The following is a 20124-nucleotide window of genomic DNA, read 5'->3' on the forward strand; positions in this document are numbered from 1 at the left end:
AGCAACCAGAGTCGGAGAGGTACAGGAAGTTGAAATTTGAAACACAAAGTACTGAAAAGAAAGGAGCTAGGCAAACAAAATAATCTAGATACCTAGAAGGGGCCTCCTGGTGTTCTTAGCTAACTATTAATTTGGACATTCATGGAGTGAAACCCCCCAAGTTCAGACAAAGAATGACTTCTGAGAATCTGCAAGGTATACATATTCTAAAGCTCACACAGGTCTAGGAGACATTTCAATTTCATGTAGTGTAAACAGAGATACCTCTTTAAGCTCTGAGATCATTTATTAATAACCTAACAAGGGTTTTGCCTTAGTAGGAGGGTTAAATTAACCTTAAAGTCTACTCCGGAATTTCCCTAATGAAATTTAAAGACAAACCACAGAAAGACCAAGCTGATCCACAGGTAACATTACTGCCTGCCAAAACATACTTCAGCACATTTGAAAGGAAGACAATCCCGGCCCCCACAAGCATTCAGCAGTGTTACATTCACAACATCTAGGAGTGGTTATTGGCCAGATGTGGGGCATGATAGGGACCTAGGTGGTTTTGGTAATATTTGTTTCTTTTTTACAAGGTAACATTTTATTTCATGAGCTCTGTTCTGGCTATACAGGTGTTTTCACTTGAAGACATAGCTACAAAGCACAGAAAGAAAAAAAAGAATGGAAAAGAAATGAATAGGGACTAAGTGATCTGTAGAACAATTGCAAGTCATTTAACACATGCATAATTAGAGCCCTGGAAGAAAAGTAGGGAGTGGACAGAAAAATATTTGAAGAAGTAATAGCTCAAATTATTTCAAATTTTGGAGTGGTTGCAGTTTTCAGAGAATGTTATCTGGATCATATGATCCTGGCTGACAATATTCTGAGGATAAAATAGAAAAAATATTCTAGAAGGTCTCAGTACCAGTACATTAGCAATGTTTCCCTTAATCATTTTATTTTCAAAATGGTAGCACCATGGTCAATTGTGCCCAGTGTAGAGATTTTCTGCTTTACTTTTCCCAAATAATGAAGTTCCATCCAATCAGTTAAAAGTCCCAAGTAGAAAAAAAAAGGCTGACATTCCCATGAGTAAGAGGAAACTCCTGCCTGATTGCCTTGCACTGAGACATTAGTTTTTTCCTGCCATTGTACTGAAACCAAAACATTGGCTCTTCTTGGGTATAAAGCCAGCAGACCCTTAGACTGGAACCACACCATTGGCTCTCTTGGGTCTCCAGCTTGCAGACTGCAGATCTTGGGACTTGTCAAGCTCCATAATCATGTGAGCCAATTCCTAAATAAATTAATATGCATGTGAGTACACACACACACACGCACACACACACACGGACACACACACTATTGATTCTGTATCTTTGGAGAACCCTAATATAGACGGGTTAATTATTGACAGATGCACTTTCGATTAGTTCTCTAGTTTTGAACACTACTTTTAACTCCTTTTTCAGATTTACTTGATGGTCAAATTCCTAGTCTTTTGAGGCTATAGAGTCCAAATCAAGTTCCAATTTATCCATTGCTGATTTGGAATTCAGTACTTTCAAGTCGGCTCTCAGTTATCAGATAAGTTTTCTAACTTCTTAAATTTTATTACTATTAGGTCCTTCTATTACTATTGTTGTTTGTACACCTTTATAAACAAATGTCTTCACTCTCATTTTGATCCTTTTAATATCATTTTAGTGGTATTCCTGGAAAGAGTTTTGTGTAGTCTTCCATCTTTAACCAAAATTTCCTATCAAATTAAATTTTAACACAATTTGTGATACCTTCTGTCATATAAAAGTGTTTACTTTTTATGATACTCTTTCTTGCTTTAAAAAAATCCTAGATATGTTTCTAATATTTTAATTGCTTAAAAATGCATAAACATGTTTTACTTAGTTTTGTGTATGTTGACACAAGTTCTATTACATTTCAAATGAATATTCCTGTACCAACTAGTTTCTGGATTCCATTTTCTAGACATTTTAAAAAAGTTTTCACAAGAGTTTTATTTATATTTTTGCTGTACCCAGTTACATTTAATCATGTGAATTGACATTTTTTTAATCACTATTATTAGTGGAGTGTTTTCTTCCATGTGTGTATCTAATTGGTTAGTGCTAATGTATAAAGAAACAAATGGGTGCTTTGTTATTGCAGGAATATCTTGCATCCAGCTGTGTTATCTTAATTTTATTATTAATTCTACTAGTAGTTTTTACAAAATTAGTTCATAGTCTTAGGTTTTCCTAACATATACCTATATAATATACAAATAATGATTTACCTATCCTTTCTTGATATTCACATTATCTTTCCTAGACATACATACTTTATTAGGAAGAACTTTCTAAATAGTGCTAAAAATCAAAAATCATTTTTATTTTTTCCTAGTATATTAGACTGTTCTCATGTTGCTGTAAAGAAATACCTGAGGTTGAGTAATTTATTAAAAAAAAAAAAAAAGAGGTTTAATTGTCTCACAGTCCTGCAGGCTGTACAGGAAGCATGGTTTCTGGAGAGGCCTCAGGAAGCTTTTACTTGGGTGAAGTGAGATCAGGCACATCACATGGCAAGAGCAGGAGCAAGAGAGAAGGGGAATATTGGGGAAGGTGCCACACACTTTTAAATGTCCAGATCTCGTATGAAGTCAGAGCAAGAGGTCATTTATCACCAAGGGGATGGCCCAAGCCATTCATGAGGAATCCACTCCCATCATCCAAATATCTCCCACTAGGCCCCACCTTCAACATTGGGGATTACAATTCAATATGAGATCTGGGCGGGGATAAATATCCAAACTATATCACCTGGCTTTAATCAGGTGATATAATATGTTTGAGCTATTGTTAAACAAATAGTCATTGTGTATTATGTTTAATTTTTTTCTGTGAATTTCTTTTTAAATATATATATACACAATATATCACCAGATGTATGTGTTCAAAAATGATTAGTCAGTTTTATTCAATGCTTTTCATTTTTGCTGGTATTATTTTTAGAATTTGTCTTTTATAAATATGATAAAGCAGAATGTCTAGTTTTGAAATACCCATGAATTCTTAAATTAAACTTTAAATTAGAGGCCGGGCTCATGGCTCACGCCTGTAATCCCAGCACTTTGTAAGGCCTAGGTGGGCAGATCACCTGAGGTCAGGAGCTTGAGACCAGCCTGCCCAACATGGCAAAATCCCATCTCTACTAAAAATACAACATTTAGCCATGCATAGTGGTGCATGCCTGTAATCCTAGCTTCTCAGGAGGCTTAGGCAGGAGAATCACTTGAACAGAGGATGCAGCGGCTGCAGTGAACTGAGATTGCATCACTGCACTCCACACTCCAGCCTGGGCGACAGAGAGAGACTCTGTCTCAAAAAATAATAATTATAAAAATAAAAAAATAAATTATAATAAATAAAATTTGCTGGGCATGGTGGCTTATACCTGTAATTCCAGCATTTTGGGAGGCCAAGGTGGGTGGATCACTTGAGGTCAGGTGTTGAGACCAGCCTGGCCAACACAGTAAAAACTCCATCTCTTCTAAAAATACAAAAATTAGCTGGACATGTTGGTGGGTGCCTATAATCCCAGCTACTCGGGAGGCTGAGGCATGAGGATTGCTTGAGCCTGGGAGGCAGAGGTTGCAGGAGGTTGCAGTGAGCCAATATGGCGCCACTGCACTCCAGCCTGGGTGACAGAGGGAGACTCCCTCTCAAAAAACTAAAAAATAAAAATAGGAAGGGGAACATCACACACCGGGGCCTATCATGGGGAGGGGGGAGGGGGGAGGGATTGCATTGGGAGTTATACCTGATGTAAATGACGAGTTGATGGGTGCAGCACACCAACAAGGCACAAGTATACATATGTAACAAACCTGCACGTTATGCACATGTACCCTACAACTTAAAGTATAATAATAATAATTAAAAAAAAAAAATCAGTATCAACTATGAATATGTAACCAAAGTAATTACTTAGCTTTTATCTTAATAAATATGCATATATAAAATAAAAAAAAATAAATAAAAATAAAAAAAAATAATAAAAATAAAAATAAATTAATTAATTAAATTCTCTTTAGTTTATCATTTTTTTTAACTGGTTCAGGATGTTCTGGTTCAAGATGTTTCTCTCTCTCATCTCTGTCTCTCTTATTCTTCCCATCTTAGCATATTTGACATTACTGGTATGCTAATTTTAAAATAATTTGTCAAGTTTCAGCATTTTATATTCTTTGAACTAGTTTTGTTAAGTGTAGGAAATAGTTATTTGACATTTTAAAAATACATCTGGAGCTGGAATATTTTTCAGTGTTTTTTTTATATACAATTTCTCCCTTTTCTCTTGTTATAGTCTTTTGAATGCTTCTGTTTCAATTTTAGCATTTATATTTCACACAGTTATGGCATATTTCTGTTAAATTTTAAAACGTCCATTGAAATCCAGCACACATAGTTTTTTTAAAAACTAATCTAGTCTCATATATCTGTGATTGCCAACTTTTTACTACTTTTTACTCACATACTAATGTGTATGTGTGTCTCTGGCATTTTGGATTTTGACATTTCTATCTATATCCATATATTTGTATGTTGACTCATGTTGTCTTTTTTTTTTTTTTTTTTTTTTTTTAAGATGGAATTTCACTCTTGTCACCCAGGCTGGAGTACAATGGCATGATTTCAGCTCACTGAAACCTCTGCCTCCTGGGTTCAAGTGATTCCCCTGCCTCAGCCTCCCAACTAGCTGGGATTACAGGTGCATGCCACCATGCCCAGCTAATTTTTGTATTTTTAGTAGAGATGGGGTTTCACCATGTTGACCAGGCTGGGCTCAAGCTCCTGACCTCAGGTGATTCCTGGGCATCCACAAATGCTGGGGTTAGAGGAGTGAGCCACCACACCCAGCCCCATGTTGCCCATTTAAAATCACATAACTTAAGTGTAAGGTTTTGATGTTTGGGCACACAGTTTCCTGTCATTTGGTTTTCTTTTCCCTTTTTTGGCTATTTACATTTCTTATTATTCTTAAACTTTGACATTTTTGTCATTTGTAAAATAAAAAAATACTTAGATCTATTTGTTAAGTTTTTATTTAATCAATATTCTATTTAGAAAAAAAATTTTACCTCATTCTATTAATGTAATGTATTTTCTCTTTTTTAATCATGAAACATTTAAGCATGCAGAAACTACCCAGAATCATATAAATAAAACTTTAGTGTCCAACCTCCAGTTTTATAAAATCTTAAGCAGTTTATGCCTACATTTTAAAAATTCAACCCTTTCCTTATATCCAATTGTGAAATTTTGTGATTTTCTTCAAGTAGGTATTTTACGTTAAGTTTATATTTAGGCATTGCCATTTTAAATTACACGGCTTAAAATATTATTGCCAGCATAGAGGCAGTATAGTGTTGGGTTTTCTTTTTGGTTTTTGGTTTTCATATTTTTACTCACTTCACTAGAATTTTATATTTGCTCTCGCATATTTGGGGTCTGGTTTCTTAGTATTTTAAGGCATATAAGTGTATTATCTCAAATAATAGATATGCTTTTTTTTTCTGATGTGTACATGCAAGCGTGTAGAATTCTTTTTCCTATCAGAACTTACTGAGTTGGGAAGAGCCAACAACCACCATGGCAATTATATACTCCTGGTTATTGGACATCCTTGCATTCCTGATTAACACAGCAATGCCAAGTGCTTCACAATTATTATGACTCTTAGATTGAGATCATTTAATGATTTTCGCCTTAAGGAACAAAAGACTAAGACTGAGACCATAACTAAGATGAAGACTACATAAGCTGCCACTTGTGTTTAAAAATTATAGAAAATTTGAGTGAAATGATTAACTTTTAAGTTCATTTTTTTTTCTTTCATGGCCCTCCTGATTTTTCTCTTTTGCTATCAGTACCTGTGCTTCACTTTTCATATCTAAGCCATGCTTTCTCCCTTCCTTTTACTCCAGAACAGAACTCACAATATTCTTTTGTACAAGTCCTGGAAAGAGCTAGATCACTGGCCGTACTATTTACCATGGCTAATACTTGTCCAAGCATTTTAATACAAGCATTTAGTACAAGACACACCAATGTGAGACACACTTAGGCCTGATTACCTCACAAAGAACCAGACTGATGATCTGATTGATGGTCATTTTCTGAGCTAGAACCATGGGCAGGGTGACATCATCTGGAATGGAAATTTGTGCAGGACAGGCATCATGGCTGACTTGGCCAGTATAGCTGACTATAATAATAATATGTTTATTTCTAAACATACAAGATTGTATCAGGTTTGGATTTTAGACTTTCTTGATTGAATACCCTGTATGTATCGCAATGAGTGTTTGTGTATGTGTGTGTTTGCGTATAAATGGATGAATTATTATAATATTTTGAAAGTCTTTTATATTAGATATCTTTGCTTTTCCAAGAAAAACAACTCAATCACTCCTACTGTATAATATTTTTTAAAGTAGCATAGGTTTTTTAGTGCTTCTGCATCATATTTCTATAATTGACATTGATTTATAATTTCCTTTTTAAATGTTAATTTTGTAAATTTGGGATTAGGGCATCTAATTGCTGTGAAATACATTTTGCACTTTTTCCTCTGCTTTGAAATAGTTTCTTTTTTTTTTTTTTGAGCTAAGGAGGTACATGATACCTGATGACATAAAGGAGTTTATCTGTGAAACTCTCTGGATACAGAACATTTTGGTTGGTGACCTTTGATCAAACTATTCCTTAGTTTCCTCCAGACTGATTAGTCTATTCACATTTTCAATAATTTCTTGAGTTAATTGTCAGAACTTTTATTTTTTCTGATACACTTTAAAAATCCCCTTGTGGAAGAGTCTTTCTACTTTTATTTCACTTTGTTTATTATTTTTTCTCTTCATTTCTCTTGATTAGATTTGTTAAAAGTTTACCCCTTTAGTAATCTATTTTCAAAATTTTATTTGATGATTGTATCTGGTCTTTTTATTTTCTAATTTATCATTTTTAGTTGTTGCACTTATTTAACCTATTTGGGGAGGCATTTAAGGCATACATTTTTTCCAACTAGAATAAAATGCTTATTAATATATTTACTATCTTTAGTAGTAATAAAACATTTAAAGATATTAATTTCCCTTTAGTAGAATTTGGGCAGAGTGGAATGGTAAGGTTTTGACTCCGACCTTAAATTTGACATATAGTATTCTCATTTTCATTATGTCTAAAAAGCCCATAATGATATAAATGTCCTTGTTTCCTGAATATTTTATAAAGTTCAGTATATTTCAGTTTTTAAATTTCAAAGGTTTTTCATATTATTTAAGCTTTTTTACTTATTAATTTATGTTTGCTTTAAAAAGATATTTAAGTTTTAACAAAATCAGTGATTGCCTTTCTTAGAATACATATATATTGAAAAAATTGGTTCCATTTATTATATTTTTCAATATTCTTGTGTCCTATTTGTCATAAACCTATCAAAAAGTTATAGAATGATAGCAGTCTATTAGAGGACGCCATAACAATTATATTTCTGTCAAATTCTTTTTGCTTTTATTATAGTGTTTTATTCTTATAGTTTGATACCATGTTATTTAGCTCAATAAGGATCACAAATGTTTGTTTATATAATGTTTGGCTGATCTTTGTTTCATAAGAACGTTTTGCCTGGGATTTTATTCTGTCTAACAGTTATGCTGTTTTCCTTTCTTTTTCTTCTTGTTTTTAAAATATCTTTATTGACCCTTTTTTAATTTTTCTATGCTTATTTCTTTTAGAGAAGACTTCCATTAGAAGATAGATTAATATTTTTGGCTTTTCATAGGAGTATTTAAAATCTATTTTGTATAATGGGCATCTGTTGTATTATGCTACAAAAAGAAAGGATCTTTGATATTTCTTTTATCTCCAGTAGTTTCATGGACTATGCCTTGTATTTGTCTGTGCACTTGAGTAATTTAATATTACTACTGGTTATCTTTTTTTTAATTAAAAATCTTAAATATGTATTTCTATGCATTACAAATATAGAAACAAAAAATTCAATAGTGAACCTTGCATATCAAAAAATACATAGCTTGTTTTATTTCTCCCTCAAATTTTTTGTATTTTGTCAATAATAACTTAAAATTATAGAGCTAGATGATTATTTTCATCAGCTTCTGTATTTTACATAATCATATATTATTTGTAAATATCCACATAGAAAAGCTAATCTTTTTCTATTAGAACATTTTTGCTTTTATGAATGTGGTACCCTTTAATTTCTGTATTTTAACTATGGAATACCACTCTAAGCAAGTTGGAATGATACCTTGAATTTCTGTATGCTTCATTATGACAAAACTTCAAGTGCTTTAGCGCATTCTGAGACCATAATTTTTATTCCTAAATCACTTCTCATTACTGGATGAATCTTCACCCAAGCTGCATTTTTCTGTTATCCCCTGTATGGTTTAAGGTTTTACATGTTTATTTTCTATCTCAACTCTAGGAAATTTTTAATTGTCTTTTGATGTATATACTTTATATGTTAAAATGCATAGATCTCAAGGGTATGAGTTGATCAATATTTTTACTTCTTATATCTCTGAATAACCACTAAACACAAAAAGATAAGCCAAATCTAGTACACTACAGGATCTTTGATGCTACTTTTCAGTGTATATGCACAATTTTCTACCCAAATTTAGGCACTTCTATTACATCTATTAGTTTTGCCCGCCTTGGGCTTCATGTACTGGAATAATACCCTAGCCTTTAGTGTATGATCTCATTAACTCAACATTATGTCTTAATTTCATGTAAATGGAACCACACAGTTCTTTTTGGTCTAGTTTCATTTGCTCAACATAATGCCTTTGAGATGTCTGTGTGTTGTCGAGCAGATCAGTAGTTGTTTTTTTTTGTTGTTAAATTTCACTGCAGGATTATAGCATCATATATTTATGTACTCTCTTGTTAGTGGACATTTGGTTCATTTCTAGTTTAGAGCCTTTATGAAGAAAGCTACTGCAAACATTCTGTAAAAGGCATTTTGTAAACATCTGCACTCATTTCTCTTAAGCACATATTTAGGAGTAGAATAGCTAAGTTATAAAATAGGTGTATATTAATTATTAGAAATTTTCAAGCAGTTTTCAAAGTTATAGTGCCATTTGACACTATTTACAACAATGTAGGAAACTTTCCGTTTTAATACAACCTCGTCAACATTTGATATTTTCCATGATTTTTTCTTGTTTAATTTTAGCTACTCTGCTGGGTATGCAGTAATATTTTTTAGTGATTTTAATTTGTATTTCCCTAATAACTAATATTGTTGAGCAACTTTTTATCAGCTTATGGATCATTAAGATATCTTATTTGTAAAATGATTGTTGAAGGCACATGCCTATTTTTTTAATGAATTTAATTATTTTTATTATTGATTTAAATAAGTTATTTGTGTATTCTAGATGTAAGTCATCTGTCAGATGTAAGCATTGTGAATGTTTTCCACAATTTTAGATTACGTTCTACTTTTTATCACAATGTTTTGTTTTGTTTTAGAAGAGGATTTTAGTTCTATTGATGCCAAATTTATTGTTTTATTTTATGGTTAATATCTATTTTGTCCTAAGAAATCTTTTTCTTTTTTATTTTTATTTTTATTTTTTTTATTTTTTATTTTTTTTATTTTAAAATTTATTTATTATTATTAGACTTTAAGTTGTAGGGTACATGTGCATAATGTGCAGGTTTGTTACATATGTATACTTGTGCCATGTTGGTGTGCTGCACCCATCAACTCGTCATTTACATCAGGTATAACTCCCAATGCAATCCCTCCGCCCTCCCCCCTCCCCATGATAGGCCCCGGTGTGTGATGTTCCCCTTCCTGAGTCCAAGTGATCTCATTGTTCAGTTCCCACCTATGAGTGAGAACATGCAGTGTTTGGTTTTCTGTTCTTGTGATAGTTTGCTAAGAATGATGGTTTCCAGCTGCATCCATGTCCCTACAAAGGACACAAACTCATCCTTTTTGATGGCTGCATAGTATTCCATGGTGTATATGTGCCACATTTTCTTAATCCAATCTGTCACTGATGGACATTTGGGTTGATTCCAAGTCTTTGCTATTGTGAATAGTGCTGCAATAAACAGACGTGTGCATGTGTCTTTATAGCAGCATAATTTATAATCCTTTGGGTATATACCCAGTAATGGGATGGCTGGGTCATATGGTACATCTAGTTCTAGATCCTTGAGGAATCGCCATACTGTTTTCCATAATGGTTGAACTAGTTTACAATCCCACCAACAGTGTAAAACTGTTCCTATTTCTCCACATCCTCTCCAGCACCTGTTGTTTCCTGACTTTTTAATGATCGCCATTCTAACTGGTGTGAGATGGTATCTCATTGTGGTTTTGATTTGCATTTCTCTGATGGCCAGTGATGATGAGCATTTTTTCATGTGTCTGTTGGCTGTATGAATGTCTTCTTTTGAGAAATGTCTGTTCATATCCTTTGCCCACTTTTTGATGGGGTTGTTTGTTTTTTTCTTGTAAATTTGTTTGAGTTCTTTGTAGGTTCTGAATATTAGCCCTTTGTCAGATGAGTAGATTGCAAAAATTTTCTCCCATTCTGTAGGTTGCCTGTTCACTCTGATCGTAGTTTCTTTTGCTGTGCAGAAGCTCTTTAGTTTAATGAGATCCCATTTGTCAATTTTGGCTTTTGCTGCCATTGCTTTTGGTGTTTTAGACATGAAGTCTTTGCCCATGCCTATGTCCTGAATGGTACTACCTAGGTTTTGCTCTAGGATTTTTATGGTATTAGGTCTAACATTTAAGTCTCTAATCCATCTTGAATTAATTTTCGTATAAGGAGTAAGGAAAGGATCCAGTTTCAGCTTTCTACTTATGGCTAGCCAATTTTCCCAGCACCATTTATTAAATAGGGAATCCTTTCCCCATTTCTTGTTTCTCTCAGGTTTGTCAAAGATCAGATGGCTGTAGATGTGTGGTATTATTTCTGAGGACTCTGTTCTGTTCCATTGGTCTATATCTCTGTTTTAGTACCAGTACCATGCTGTTTTGGTTACTGTAGCCTTGTAGTATAGTTTGAAGTCAGGTAGCGTGATGCCTCCAGCTTTGTTCTTTTGACTTAGGATTGTCTTGGAGATGCGGGCTCTTTTTTGGTTCCATATGAACTTTAAAGCAGTTTTTTCCAATTCTGTGAAGAAACTCATTGGTAGCTTGATGGGGATGGCATTGAATCTATACATTACCTTGGGCAGTATGGCCATTTTCACGATATTGATTCTTCCTATCCATTAGCATGGTATGTTCTTCCATTTGTTTGTGTCCTCTTTTATTTCACTGAGCAGTGGTTTGTAGTTCTCCTTGAAGAGGTCCTTTACATCCCTTGTAAGTTGGATTCCTAGGTATTTTATTCTCTTTGAAGCAATTGTGAATGGAAGTTCATTCATGATTTGGCTCTCTGTTTGTCTGTTACTGGTGTATAAGAATGCTTGTGATTTTTGCACATTAATTTTGTATCCTGAGACTTTGCTGAAGTTGCTTATCAGCTTAAGGAGATTTTGGGCTGAGACAATGGGGTTTTTAAAATATACAATCATGTCATCTGCAAACAGGGACAATTTGACTTCTTCTTTTCCTAACTGAATACCCTTGATTTCTTTCTCTTGCCTAATTGCCCTAGCCAGAACTTCCAACACTATGTTGAATAGGAGTGGTGAGAGAGGGCATCCCTGTCTTGTGCCAGTTTTCAAAGGGAATTTTTCCAGTTTTTGCCCATTCAGTATGATATTGGCTGTGGGTTTGTCATAAATAGTTCTTATGATTTTGAGGTACGTTCCATCAATACCGAATTTATTGAGCGTTTTTAGCATGAAGGGCAGTTGAATTTTGTCAAAAGCCTTTTCTGCATCTATTGAGATAATCATGTGGTTCTTGTCTTTGGTTCTGTTTATATGCTGGATTATGTTTATTGATTTGCGAATGTTGAACCAGCCTTGCATCCCAGGGATGCAGCCCACTTGATCATGGTGGATAAGCTTTTTGATGTGTTGCTGAATCCGGTTTGCCAGTATTTTATTGAGGATTTTTGCATCGATGTTCATCAGGGATATTGGTCTAAAATTCTCTTTTTTTGTTGTGTCTCTGCCAGGCTTTGGTATCAGGATGATGTTGGCCTCATAAAATGAGTTAGGGAGGATTCCCTCTTTTTCTATTGATTGGAATAGTTTCAGAAGGAATGGTACCAGCTCCTCCTTGTACCTCTGGTAGAATTCAGCTGTGAATCCATCTGGTCCTGGACTTTTTTTGGTTGGTAGGCTATTAATTATTGCCTCAATTTCAGAGCTTGCTATTGGTCTATTCAGGGATTCAACTTCTTCCTGGTTTAGTCTTGGAAGAGTGTAAGTGTCCAGGAAATTATCCATTTCTTCTAGATTTTCCAGTATTTGCGTAGAGGTGTTTATAGTATTCTCTGATGGTAGTTTGTATTTCTGTGGGGTCGGTGGTGATATCCCCTTTATCATTTTTTATTGCGTCGATTTGATTCTTCTCTCTTTTCTTCTTTATTAGTCTTGCTAGTGGTCTGTCAATTTTGTTGATCTTTTCAAAAAACCAACTCCTGGATTCATTGATTTTTTGGAGAGTTTTTTGTGTCTCTATCTCCTTCAGTTCTGCTCTGATCTTAGTTATTTCTAGCCTTCTGCTAGCTTTCGAATGTGTTTGCTCTTGCTTCTCTAGTTCTTTTAATTGCGATGTTAGAGTGTCAATTTTAGATCTTTCCTGCTTTCTCTTGTGGGCATTTAGTGCTATAAATTTCCCTCTACACACTGCTTTAAATGTGTCCCAGAGATTCTGGTATGTTGTATCTTTGTTCTCATTGGTTTCAAAGAACATCTCTATTTCTACCTTCATTTCGTTATGTACCCAGTAGTCATTCAGGAGCAGGTTGTTCAGTTTCCATGTAGTTGAGCGGTTTTGATTGAGTTTCTTAGTCCTGAGTTCTAGTTTGATTGCACTGTGGTCTGAGAGACAGTTTGTTATAATTTCTGTTCTTGTACATTTGCTGAGGAGTGCTTTATTTCCAATTACGTGGTCAATTTTGGAGTAAGTACGATGTGGTGCTGAGAAGAATGTATATTCTGTTGATTTGGGGTGGAGAGTTCTATAGATGTCTATTAGGTCTGCTTGCTGCAGAGATGAGTTCAATTCCTGGATATCCTTGTTAACGTTCTGTCTCGTTGATCTGTCTAATGTTGACAGTGTAGTGTTTAAGTCTCCCATTATTATTGTATGGGAGTCTAAGTCTCTTTGTAAGTCTCTAAGGACTTGCTTGATGAATCTGGGTGCTCCTGTATTGGGTGCATATATATTTAGGATAGTTAGCTCTTCCTGTTGAATTGATCCCTTTACCATTATGTAATGGCCTTGTTTGTCTCTTTTGATCTTTGATGGTTTAAAGTCTGTTTTATCAGAGACTAGGATTGCAACCCCCGCTTTTTTTTGTTCTCCATTTGCTTGGTAAATCTTCCTCCATCCCTTTATTTTGAGCCTATGTATGTCTCTGCGTGTGAGATGGGTCTCCTGAATACAGCAGACTGATGGGTCTTGACTCTTTATCCAGTTTGCCAGTCTGTGTCTTTTAATTGGAGCATTTAGTCCATTTACATTTAAGGTTAAGGTTGTTATGTGTGAACTTGATCCTGCCATTATGATATTAACTGGTTATTTTGCTCGTTAGTTGATGCAGTTTCTTCCTAGCCTCGATGGTCTTTACATTTTGGCATGTTTTTGCAATGGCTGGTACCGGTTGTTCCTTTCCATGTTGAGTGCTTCCTTCAGGGTCTCTTGTAAGGCAGGCCTAGTGGTGACAAATTCTCTAAGCATTTGCTTATCTGTAAAGGATTTTATTTCTCCTTCACTTTTGAAACTTAGTTTGGCTGGATATGAAATTCTGGGTTGAAAATTCTTTTCTTTAAGAATGTTGAATATTGGCCCCCACTCTCTTCTGGCTTGTAGAGTTTCTGCCGAGAGATCTGCTGTTAGTCTGATGGGCTTCCCTTTGTGGGTAACCCGACCTTTCTCTCTGGCTGCCCTTAAGATTTTTTCCTTCATTTCAACTTTGGTGAATCTGGCAATTATGTGTCTTGGAGTTGCTCTTCTCAAGGAGTATCTTTGTGGCGTTCTCTGTATTTCCTGGATTTGAATGTTGGCCTGCCCTACTCGGTTAGGGAAGTTCTCCTGGATGATATCCTGAAGAGTGTTTTCCAACTTGGTTCCATTTTCCCCCTCACTTTCAGGCACCCCAATCAGACGTAGATTTGGTCTGTTTACATAATCCCATACTTCTTGCAGGCTTTGTTCATTTCTTTTTCTTCTTTGTTCTTTTGGTTTCTCTTCTCGCTTCATTTCATTCATTTGATCCTCAATCGCAGATACTCTTTCTTCCAGTTGATGGAGTCGGTTACTGAAGCTTGTGCATTTGTCACGTATTTCTCGTGTCATGGTTTTCATCTCTTTCATTTCGTTTAGGACCTTCTCTGCATTAATTACTCTAGCCATCAATTCTTCCACTTTTTTTTCAAGATTTTTAGTTTCTTTGCGCTGGGTATGTAATTCCTCCTTTAGCTCTGAGAAGTTTGATGGACTGAAGCCTTCTTCTCTCATCTCGTCAAAGTCATTCTCCGTCCAGCTTTGATCCGTTGCTGGCGATGAGCTGCGCTCCTTTGCCGGGGGAGATGCGCTCTTGGTTTTTGAATTTCCAGCTTTTCTGCCCTGCTTTTTCCCCATCTTTTGGTTTTATCTGCCTCTGGTCTTTGATGATGGTGATGTACTGATGGGGTTTTGGTGTAGGTGTCCTTCCTGTTTGATAGTTTTCCTTCTAACAGTCAGGACCCTCAGCTGTAGGTCTGTTGGAGATTGCCTGAGGTCCACTCCAGACCCTGTTTGCCTGGATATCAGCAGCAGAGGCTGCAGAAGATAGAATATTTCTGAACAGCGAGTGTACCTGTCTGATTCTTGCTTTGGAAGCTTCCTCTCAGGGGTGTACTCCACCCTGTGAGGTGTGGGGTGTCAGACTGCCCCTAGTGGGGGATGTCTCCCAGTTAGGCTACTCAGAGGTCAGGGACCCACTTGAGCAGGGAGTCTGTCCCTTCTCAGATCTCAACCTCCGTGTTGGGAGATCCACTGCTCTCTTCAAAGCTGTCAGACAGAGTCGTTTGTGTCTGCAGAGGTTTCGGCTGCGTTTGTTATTGCCCTGTGCCCAGAGGTGGAGTCTACAGAGACAGGCAGGTTTCCTTGAGCTGCTGTGAGCTCCACCCAGTTCGAGCTTCCCAGCAGCTTTGTTTACCTACTTAAGCCTCAGCAATGGCGGGCGCCCCTCCCCCAGCCTCGCTGCTGCCTTGCCCGTAGATCACAGACTGCTGTGCTCGCAATGAGGGAGGCTCCGTGGGTGTGGGACCCTCCCGGCCAGGTGTGGGATATGATCTCCTGGTGTGCCTGTTTGCTTAAAGCGCAGTATTGGGGTGGGAGTTACCCGATTTTCCAGGTGTTGTGTGTCTCAGTTCCCCTGGCTAGGAAAAGGGATTCCCTTCCCCCTTGCGCTTCCCAGGTGAGGCAATGCCTCGCCTTGCTTCAGCTCTCGCTGGTCGGGCTGCAGCAGCTGACCAGCACCGATCATCCGGCACTCCCCAGTGAGATGAACCCAGTACCTCAGTTGAAAATGCAGAAATCACCGGTCTTCTGTGTCGCTGGCGCTGGGACTTGGAGACTGGAGCTGTTCCTATTCGGCCATCTTGCTCCGCCCCCCTAGAAATCTTTTTCTTACTCAAGACCATAAAAGCATTTTTTTCATATTTTCTTCTAAAAGTTTTATAAGTTTAGTGTTCACATTTAGATATATGGTTCATCTCAAGTACATTATGTGCGTGTGGGATGGTTTAGGAATATATAAGGTTGAGTCCTTTCGGAGGTGGATCCTGAGCTTCAGTGCAAGTGATTTATTAAGGAAGTGTTAAATGTTCCAGAAAGAAATCAGTAAGGTATAGAGGGGAAGCAGAACTGAAAAGGGAAAGAAGCCAGGCAAGGGTGCTATTTCAAATGAAGTCCCAGACTCAGTCTGATTTTGAAAGACTCTCTGGAGCAGAATTGCACTACAGAGATGACCGTTTTTGAGACAAAGGATCTAGGCTTTTTTCTCCTGCCAGTATTTACTTACCAGCTACAGGTTGTCTGTTTGGAGTTGGGGATTAAATCTTTCAGGCACTTTTGATTCTCCTTAGAGTTTTAAAAAGGTAAGATAATCCATGGGCAATTATTTGAGAGTCTCAGGTGCAAGCCATTAGCTGCAAGTCATGGCAAAGCTGAGAAATTGGTACACAGAACTGGTAAAAATATCTGAAGGAATCTGAATGTGGCACCAATGTTATCTGCTATAAGATTAATGACTCCCACTTCCATATAGTTTCAAATTGCATTGTTGCTTTTGTAGACCATCAAGCAAACAGCTATGTGTCTCTTTCTAAACTGTCTATTTTATTCCATTGATTGGTTTGTCTATCCATGCAGCAGTATTGCATTGCCGTAATTAGTGTTGACTTAGACTAAGTCTAAAAATTTGATAATATATTTTTTCATTATTCTTAATTCTTCAAAATTTTCATAGCTATTCTATGTCTTAGCATTTCCATATAAATTTTAGGATTGCATTGTCGATTTCTTATAATAATCCTGCTGTGTTTTTATTTGATAATAAATGGAATTTGAGGATCAGTTTGGAAAAGAAGCCTGATATCATAAAAATAGTCCCCCAATTCATGAATATGGTATATCTCTCCATTGTTAAGGTCTTTCTTAATTTATTTCAACAATGTTTTATACAGTTCAGTGTAGATGTTCTGCATATCTTAGTTTATTTATATAATTGTATGTTTTTAATGTTACTGTAAATGAAATTGTTTTGCTATTTTTACTTTCCCATTTTTGGTTGCAACTGTACAGATATGCAATTAATTATTAAATATTAACCTTATATGGCACTACTATGCTAAATTCAATGCTACTAAAAGTACTCTTTTTCTGTGGCAAACACAACTTTCCAGTCTTTATGCAATGCACACCTTTCCATATGATATTTTATCTCTCCTCAAATATCCATATGATATTTAAGGCCATATGTTATGGCCTCAAATTTTCCAGTTATCCCCTTTGTTGCATTTGTTGTATTCCTCTATCTATTCCAAAGTGACAGTATTTAATTACAAGAAGATATGAAAATGCTATACCTGCTCCTTTTATTTTTCAGTCTGTCAAAGTTTCTTCTTTACATACCACATCTTCTCATTGGCAGTAATATGGGCAACTTGTTGCGGTGAGTTTCATAAGCCTTGACATGATTTCTATCATATTTATAGCACATGGCTAATTAGGCAGCCCTAAAGCAGGCATGTTCAAACAACCCAGGGATAAATACTTTCAAAGGGGTGAGGTAGCACATAAAAATGCTTTCTGGTTTCTAACACTTTAGTTGTCTTTTGTGCACAATTCTTGAATTCAAATGTGAATCCAAGAAAGTTTAATTTGAGATTTACTATGTTGGCTTGGTATTGGAAATACTAAACTTTCAGTTTTAAACAGAAAATGGACTATCTTTTATAGACTTAATCCCTTTTTGTTGGATGTACATTGGGAGAAATTTCATTTCAAAAATATACTTGTATAGATATATGTACACATTCCATATGAATCAATAAATATATATATACACACATATATGTTTATGTCAATCATGAATGATTCATTAATCACACAAAACTTTAAAAAATAGTATTACAAACTTCAAGTGAAGGTTGTAACTATATACCTATTTAATATTTTAATTCAAGTCATTAAATATTTAGTATATTTTTGGGAGCTTATAAATTGCTGAATACTTTTGAAGCTATATATTACATAGCTCTAATCTTTCAAAGACTCAGAATCTTAGTGAAGAAAAAACCCTAAAATACAAGTAGCAAAAACAGAGAGCTATACAAAATAGTCAAATATATTTCAGCCTATATATCTTATTGTGGGGTTTTAAAAAGTGAGATTATTGTAAGCCAAAAAGGTTGAGAAAGACAGCTGGTAAAAGTCATACATCTTGCAAGCACAGAGGGCAACATAGAAACTCACCAGACAGTAAAAAGCATGAACACTTGCTGGATAATACAGCATCCTCCAGGGACAGAGCTCAGACTGCCTTACCTGAAAGACAATGTAGCTGTTAACTAACTGTTAAGGATTCAGTTAAATGGAGGCAGATAACACAAGACTTGAATGTCAGATTAACAAATTATTTTTGTGTTGCCAGTATATGGAATTAGTATATGTTTTGAAATCTGCACACTTTCTAGATACGTTAAAAAATGTTTAATTATTCTTTATTTGGCTGTGTTCAAACATCATCTTCTAATTGCTCAAAACTCCTGAAACCAAAATCTTATCATCATGGTTAAGCATACTCTGATCAAATATCAAACAATTATAGCTGTGTCTTAACCCATATTTATCTCCATTGAAATAAAATGAATTGGTTTCAATCAAATTCATCAAAGCACATGCAAATTGAGTTAATGTGAGAGTTGTGCTGTGAGTGTCTGATATAAATGGCTTCTTTTATTCTTTTTTTGTTTTCTTTCTTCTCTCCCTCTCTTTCACCCTCCTTTTTTTCTCTCCTCTCCCTCCTTCCCTCTCCTCTTCCTCCTTTTTCTCTTGTACCTCCTCCTTTCTTCTTCAAGATTGTTAATACCATGTGGCTATGTTCTGTGGTCCAGTAACAGAGTGGATTGATCAGCACATTTTCTTCTTTGTTGCTATATATTCTAAATTATTTTTAGAAGTTTGAAAGACATAATGAAACAAGATTATTATGTGTAACTGTAAGGGGTGCTAGAGAATGTATATTGCCATAAAAACAATAGAATGTAAGGATACAACAACATGTGGTGATAAGTTTGATAAATGTTTAAGCAACCGTTGTGTGGTTTTTTACCAAACCACAAAGAACATTTGGAAACTTTGAGAAAGACAGCTGGTAAAAGTCACACATCTTGCAAGCACAGAGGGCAACATAGAAACTCACCAAACAGGTAAAAAGCATGAACACTTGCTGGATAATACAGCATCCTCCAGAGACAGAGCTGACTGCCTTACCTGAAAGACAATGTACAGAACATTTGGAAACTAGCATTACTAGTAGCCTAGGCCCCAAAATCATGGATTTGAGATAAATTTTGAAATTTTGTCAGAATGGAGGTTAGTATACTGGAGTATACTAACTAATAAAAATTACTGTTGCCATGGACGATCAAATAGGACATGGAAGTGCCTTTCTGGATACAATCTTTGTTGTAATGACATTTAGAATAATGGAACTGTGCCTTTGTTATCAACACCTGTATAGTTAAATTATGATTCTCTGACTCTCAAACAATACTAGACCATGGAATTCTCCATTGTCTATCAGGTCAGAGGTCCTGATCTTTTAGTGCTTGGAAACAGGATTCTTTGTGTTTAAATGCATTGGCTGTATGAGTCAGCTGTGAAGGTCACTTCCTAATCCAAGAAGGTCCAATGGGCAAAAGAAAAACAAAAGAAACCTGTTTTTGTTTTGTTTTGTTTTGTTTTTAAGATGCTATTGTTTGCAGATATCACTACAATAAAATTTACCTGGAATCATGGGAAGAATGGTCCTCTAGTACAACAAACTGCTTGCGTAGTGACAAGGAGAGTCCTTAACAATAGTCAAACTACAGAGAACATAGAGTCAGGACAACTGCAGGCATCTCCAAGAACAAAATACACAAAATCAATGAAGTATATTATGTTTCAAACACATATTATAATTCCATTTTGTAAAACTCAGCTGTCCAAATCTGTAAAAGGGCAATGCACTGTGCACTGTAGTTTTCTGAGGGAACACTTGCAAAAGGTACACAATTTTAGTGGTTACCATTTAATTATTTTGAATTGGTTTGACACTGTTTATTGATAAAAGATTATTAAAATTGTCATTACACTCTCTGTTTATAGAGATATAGCCCTCACTTTTCATAT

The 20124-nt window shown here is 35.6% G+C and overlaps 1 protein-coding gene across 2 annotated transcripts in view; it reads left to right on the forward strand.

Annotated features, from left to right (window-relative positions):
* Positions 1 to 20124, forward strand: part of LOC105492585 (thrombospondin type 1 domain containing 7B) — a 900526-nt gene that overhangs the window by 796127 nt on the left and 84275 nt on the right. The window lies entirely within an intron of this gene.

The sequence above is a fragment of the Macaca nemestrina genome, chromosome 11, assembly GCF_043159975.1.
Source record: "Macaca nemestrina isolate mMacNem1 chromosome 11, mMacNem.hap1, whole genome shotgun sequence".
In the NCBI taxonomy this organism is placed as follows: domain Eukaryota; kingdom Metazoa; phylum Chordata; class Mammalia; order Primates; family Cercopithecidae; genus Macaca; species Macaca nemestrina.